The sequence below is a fragment of the Cupressus sempervirens genome, chromosome 4 (genome assembly GCF_028749045.1).
Source record: "Cupressus sempervirens isolate cs-2001-9-10 chromosome 4, ASM2874904v1, whole genome shotgun sequence".
In the NCBI taxonomy this organism is placed as follows: domain Eukaryota; kingdom Viridiplantae; phylum Streptophyta; class Pinopsida; order Cupressales; family Cupressaceae; genus Cupressus; species Cupressus sempervirens.
The window spans coordinates 451,301,240-451,308,227 of NC_143121.1; positions in this window are offsets into that span (position 1 = coordinate 451,301,240).

Here is a 6,988-nt window from a genome sequence, read left to right on the forward strand (position 1 = left end):
CAACTAAAAAACCTGTATTTTTTAGTTATTGGGTCCATACAGGAGGTTTCCACATGTACAAAAATACTATATAACATCATCACACACCCAAGAGAAGGGTTGGTGTTTAGATTGTACATATTAGAGTTGAAGCAATAACATAATTTGAAGCATTTCTAGGTATAGTCTAATTGCATACCTTAACATCCAATGCAAATGGATTTATTGGTATTTCTTAGTTTCATATAATAGTTAGAAGTTTGAATGTAGGTAGTTCTATATAATTTTAGTATCTTGAAGTGTTGATTAGGTAGGTGTTTTAGATTTATTTTGTCATTGTATAGTTCACTGTCCTATTTTGAGTTGCTATAAGAGAAATGGCTCTTTCTTGAATTCCACAAGTCAAATCACCATGGCCCTCTGAATTCAAAGAGAGAATTCTATAAATAATGTACATATCCATTTTGAGGTGCCGAGGAGTTGGTTTTCTATATTTTCTAGCATGACCTAGGTGAGTCTAATGTACCTAGCTAGGAGTTACATGTTGTTGCATAGCTAGCAAATTGAGTGATTGGGGTTGGTTTGTGGCAATCCAAGAAGTGGAGGTGGAGAAAAAAGTGGTGAGATTCCTTGAATAAATTTTGGTTACTAGGGAAGATAATTTGATAAGGCTTTGGATTTAGTACTAGCTATTCTGAATTCAAACACTCAAAACCCTTGAAAATAGGGGATTATGTTAAGTCATGTACAAATAGGTTGAGAGTCTGAAACCTACATAATCTTGAAGGTCTTTGAAAAGGGTATCCATATTATTAGATAGTTTGGAAGGTTATTTTCAAGTTTTAAGAATTATGGCTTGTAAACTTTGATAAGAGGCCTAATTGGGGGCTCTTAGGACTACTAGGCCTAAGAAGAGATATTTGGAATTTGGTGAAGTGGGTTTCTGCACCAAGACCCGAGATTGCTAAGGAAGATTATATCAAGCTATAGGAAGACACTTTGATGGATTTTGGATATTGTATTGAGATTTTTTCCTTACCTTGCAAGATAGCAAGAAATTCCTAGTTAGGAGCCTAGGTGAGTTAAGGGAGAAAAGAAGTGAAATAGATCTTGTAGAAGGGGACAATTGTGAGAGATCCTCTTAGGAATAGGGTCAGATGGTAAGCCTATAATATTAGGAGATGCCTTCTCAAGTTTGGGTAATTGAGACCTAGATTAGGAATTTTGGATCTAGATACATCAAATTGGTATCGGATCCTTAAAAAGGTCTAGGATAAGGCATTGTTTGTGTTTGAATTTGAAGGTAAATCAGTGGGAGAAACCACCATGGTGACAAATGTTGAGTTGGAAAAGGAAATGAAAAAAAAAAAGGAGAATAATGACTCTTGGAGGAAGCCTTAGACGCTATGAAGGGTAAGCTTGATGAAGTGGTAGAAATAACTGACAAGATGAAGGAAAAGATGGATATTGGTGAAGACAAGGGAAAAGAGTCACTAAAGAAGATGGAGAACCTGAACTTGATCCTCCAATCCAAGAAGAACCTTTTCTTAAAGCTATTAAAGCCTTAAGCGGAAAGTATTTTGAAGGAGCACCCTTGTTCATGGGTAAGGTGGATCCTGATTTAGTGATGGAATGGATAGTAGGCATGGAGAATCACTTTGATTTTGAAGGAGTTATTGAAGCACAAAAAGTGAAGGTTGCAAAATATAGGCTAAGGGGACTATCCCTAACTTGGTGGAAGTTTCTCCAAGAAGAGAGGGAGAAAGAAAATAAGAAACCTATAATTAATTGGAAGGCAATGGTCAAAAAGTTCAAGGAGAACTATCTACCAGAGGACTATGAAATCCAATTGCACAAGAAGAGACAAAGTTTGAAACAAAAGGATATGGATGTAGCCTCTTATATTGATGAATTTCAAAAATTATGCCCAGTATCCAAGATCCAAGAAGATGAGGCAATAAAAGTGGCTAGGTATCTAGGAGGATTAAGATGGGGTATTGAAGAAGAAATTAGTCTATAGACCCCTACTACTATAAAAAGATGCTTCCAACTAGCTCTCAAAGTGGAAGAGAGGAATAAGAAGAAAAAAGACTCTCATAGTAGAGGTAGAGGCAAAGGTAGATGCTAGAGGCACCTATAGAGGTGGATATGGAGGTAGAACTAGTGACACTAGATCATAAGGGGATACAAAATCTAGTGAAATAAGTAATGAGAGTGGTAATAGGGGTAGTTATGGTAGAGGAAAAATTATAATGATAGAGGTAGAGGTAGTAGATCAAGAAATTATAGTAGAGGTTCACATTTTTCTAGTATGAAAGGTTAACATTGTGGGCAACTAGGGCATCCTACTTATAGATGTCCTAACAAAGCATCATCTTCACAAGGTGAAAGGGAGGGAAAGTATGTTCAAGAGGACTAGAGTAGTACCATTAATCAAAGAAGTAAGTATTGATTCAAAGAAAGGGGAAAACTTGTAGTTCAAGAGATTTTTTCTTAAGGAGCCAAGCAAAAAAGAATCCAAACAAAGGAGAGCACTTTTAGAAGTTAAATGCAAGATGCGAGGCAAGATTTGTAAAGGCATAGTGGATTCATAATCAATTGGTAAAATCATATCAAAGGAAGTTGCTCAAAAACTTCGATTGGTAAGAATTCCACATGCTCATCCTTATAGAGTTACATGGTTGAATAAATGCCATAATATTTTGGTAAATGAATAAGTTTGTGAAGAATTTTCAATAGGAGGGTATCAAGACAAAATAATTTGTGGTGTATGTCATCTCCCGCCCTGACCATCATAACACTACTGACATTTTGTTTCTTTTGGACTATCATAGTTAGACTCTGGATGACACATTATTACCTCCTATGGACATTGATATTTTGATCCTTAGACTATTTGATTTCATGTTATGTTATTAGGACATTGATACCTATATCATTAGGCTATATGATGATTCCTTATGATGTTATTAGGACACTAATATTCTAATTATTTTTCATGATGTTATTTAGATGTGCTTACTTACCTTCTTGATGATCCATATGTCATGATGAAGGCTTATGTTATATTCAAGTGAATGTTTTATTTTAGAATTGTGGTTTCCATATGGTGCTAGATTACCATGTCTTAGCATATTGAGATTAACATTATGAATGCATGTATCATTTATAGGAATAAACTAGAATTGTATACTTATATTATATTTAATGCATTGCTTGATGTAGATTAATTCCATAATTTTCTTTAAGAATAAATGATCACAATGTTTTATTATCTAGACTATAGAATTGCTACAAATGTGAAGTGTGTAATGTGATATGAATTGAAATACATATTTCATATTAGTTATGTTATTCATGGATGATAGAATCTATGTGATTTATATTTATGTTATCATTTTATCACCTTATTTTTGGACTACTGATATTTGCAACAAGTGTGCAGGAAAGAAGCCCATGGATTTATGGAGAACCTTGCTAGGTGTTTGAAAAACCAAGGTTAACCCTAAGGAGGGTATAACCTATTTACCCTTGTATTTTATTTGTAAAACCAATTTGGGTGTATTATTGTGATTTTATAAAAGTAATTTTTTTTTTGATGGCTTGCCAAGTGTGTTGTGTGTGTTGTGGTGTCACTTGACACATGTTCTCTTTTGTAGCATGCTTAGTGGGATGGTAGGTGGTTGAGTAAACAAAGGAGTGGTTTGGTAGGAATTTTTTCCCCTAGATGTATTTATGGGTCCAAGAGGGATGTTTTCCATGCTAGGTGGAATGCACACCTTTTATGAATTTCTAGGAGGTTTACACCATCCCTAGGGGTAGTTTGAGGCCTTAATTTAAAGCCCATATGACATACCTAGGGGGTAGGGGCATTTTAAAGTATTATAAGCTTACCTAGGCATTGAAAAGAGCACCCAAAATTGTGGATTCCCAAGTTGGCCGAATTTGGAAACTTAAGCATGAAAAAAAAAAAATTCCAGGGGGAGAGTTTTGGGAGATCTAAAAATCTAAGTGGGGGTAATTTTTGGGAAAGGGAAAAACAAGGAGAAGAAGATAGCTTAGGAGGAGGATTGCTGGAAAAAGAGAGGGAGCTCAAATTAGCTTGGAAACTAGGTTGGTAACCTTATGTACCCTTGCCATGAAAGCTTGCTATCAATTATGTTATTTTTTTATTGTTTTATGCATGTGAGTTTTCTATAATGTAATTGTAATATGGTGTGGTGTAATGTTGTGTTGTGTAAGGTTGAGGGGTCATGTTTCAGTTTTGGTGTATGGGTGTATTGTGATTTACTTTGTGTTGTGAATTCATGTGTTCTTGTTGCATTTTTCTGTTTTGGGTGTGACAAGGTGAGTCTCATCCCTAGAGAGGGAAAGAGAGCCTTGTGAGGGTAAAGGGTGCATAGGGAATGTGTTGAGTGAGATTCTCTCCTTGTGTAGGACAGGAATGCCATATGGGTGTTATGGGACCCATATGCCACCTTGCTAGAGTTACAAGTACTGTAAGTGTAGAGACTAGAAAACGGGTTAAAATGCATAACATACTCTGAGCAAATCACAAAACTCAATAATCATACGTTAGCACCCACTAGTCTACCATGAAAGCCAAACTAATAAAGAAAGAAATAGAAACCTCCTCTTTCATTTGTAGCTCCCATGTCCATCTTTCTTCTCCAAATGATTGTAGCTCCAATTTGCCTATAGTGCACACAAGATTGAAGAAAAATCCTATGATATTGATAATTCCATGAGAATACTAGAAGTGTTATTTTAAGCTTGAGAGAAAACGGTGTGAAAATGCAAAGAAGTGGGGATTCAAAGATTCAAACATTCAAGGATTCGAGAAGAAGACCGAAAATGAGAGAAAGAGTGTCCAATTTATAATTGACATGGAGGATGAGAGTATTGGATTTGCCACCCATAGAAATTCAATGTGGCAAGAGATTCCTTTGGGAATCTATGATGCATATGACAGAATATGCCAATATGTAAGATTCTATGATGCATGCAAGTCAAACTTGGCTAAATGTGGAAGAGAATCTATGACACGTCATAACCCACTTAAAGCCAAGAATCTATGATGAATAAGCCAAATAGGGACATGTGTAAGAGGTAAGAATATTTGATTATGACAAATCCCATGATGCAATATCTTGTGGAATATTCGAATTAAAAATCCTCTTATTCCACAAAATAAGAATTGGTAGAAAATGGAATTATTGATGGAAAATGGAACTTAGGAAATTGTAAATTTCCATGGTTTGCAAATAAAATTAATTAATTGAGGATAATAATTAGGAAGAATAATTAGAAAGAAAAATAGGATTAAATTATGGGTTATTTAATCCTATAGAGAAAATTAGTAAATGATTGGCCAAATTGATTAAATGAATGCGATTGTACCCTTTGATGAAAATGTGATGATGATGGATATCGAATAAGATGATGAAAAGTAGACAAAAGCCATGGTCAAATTGATTGATTGAAGTTGATAACATGCCAAGGACACATGACAGAAATTGATTGATATGTAACATTTAACTGACATTGCAAATGCTATAGGATCGAGGTTGATTGAAAATGTTGATCATAATAACATTGACGGACACTGTCAATATTATTAAAATGGTTGATGATGCCATGATCTGACATTGAAATCCTAACCAATGTCAAAGATTGAATGACATGAATGATAGTTTGACCTAACACTGAGAGCCATGACAGTACTAAGGTTAGATTGATAAGATTGATAGGTTGATCAGTTTCCAAGGCACTGAAAGCCACAACAATACTTAGGAGTAATTCAATATGATTTGGGTTGACTAGGACTGATTTTGAGTGATTCTAGGTTGATTTGGGGTGATTTTGAGTGATTCTGGGTTGATTTGGGGTGATTCCGAGTTGATATGAAATGATGTCGACTTGATTTGACATGATTCTGAGTTGATATGAAATTGATTTCGAGTTGATTTGATATGATTTCAAGTTGATATGAATTGATGTGAAAGAGGATACAAATGACGAAATATGGTCAACCTAGCCAAAAGATCAGATTTAGTAGAATGATAAAATGGGACAAATTAGTATGAAGAAGTGATGAAATCATAGATGTGAACCATTTTTGAGCGTCTACATTTTGCCCCTCTTTGATACATTGTGATTTTCGAGCGTTGTATCAAAGAATAACTGATGAGAAAGCCATAACATGCCTCGGTAGGGAGGATATATATGGGTGCCCCCTCAAAAAATTGACTAAGATAAGCATATGATAAGTCAATTTGTCAAAAAGGAGAAGAAAAAACCATAGCAACTGATAGAATAAAAATCAGAGCTAAAATGTGAAAGTTATGAGGCCTAGAGTGCAAAATAGGGTCAATCGGGAGCATGAGAGTAATTTCATGGGTTACCACTCAAGAATGACAAAAAATGATGAAAATGATAGTTCATGTTGTCCAAAACAAAGATATTAATCCAACGCAACTAACGAATTGAAAATTTGAGTTAAGACGCAAAAGTTATGGGATCTGGAGTGCAATCGAGAGGCTCTGAGAGCAGTTCTAGGTATCCTACGTCCCCAACTATGCCCAAAACTCAACCAAGTGCATCATTGATGCACTTGGTAAGCCCAAGTGCATCATGAAAGTACCAAGTGTGTTGATGATGCACTTGGGAAGCTCAAGTGGTCTTAGAAATTGCAAAATGTGCCTGAGAAGGCTCTGGGGGCCAAAAACAGCCCGATTAGACTCATAATGTCTCAAAACTTTGTGTGCATGCCTAAAATGATGGAAAGATGTCCGAGCATGAGTGAAATCATCAAAAATGGTCAGATTTGTTCAAAGATGATGAGACAAAAGTTAGACTGAGGTTGAACCAGGCGGAAAGCCATGGAAAGTTGATTGACAGTGCAGGATGATGCTGAAATGCATGAATGCAAGATGAAGATGATTTGGTGAATCGGAAGACATGATTATGGTGATGGAGAATGAGATGAAAAATAAAGATGAGATGAGGA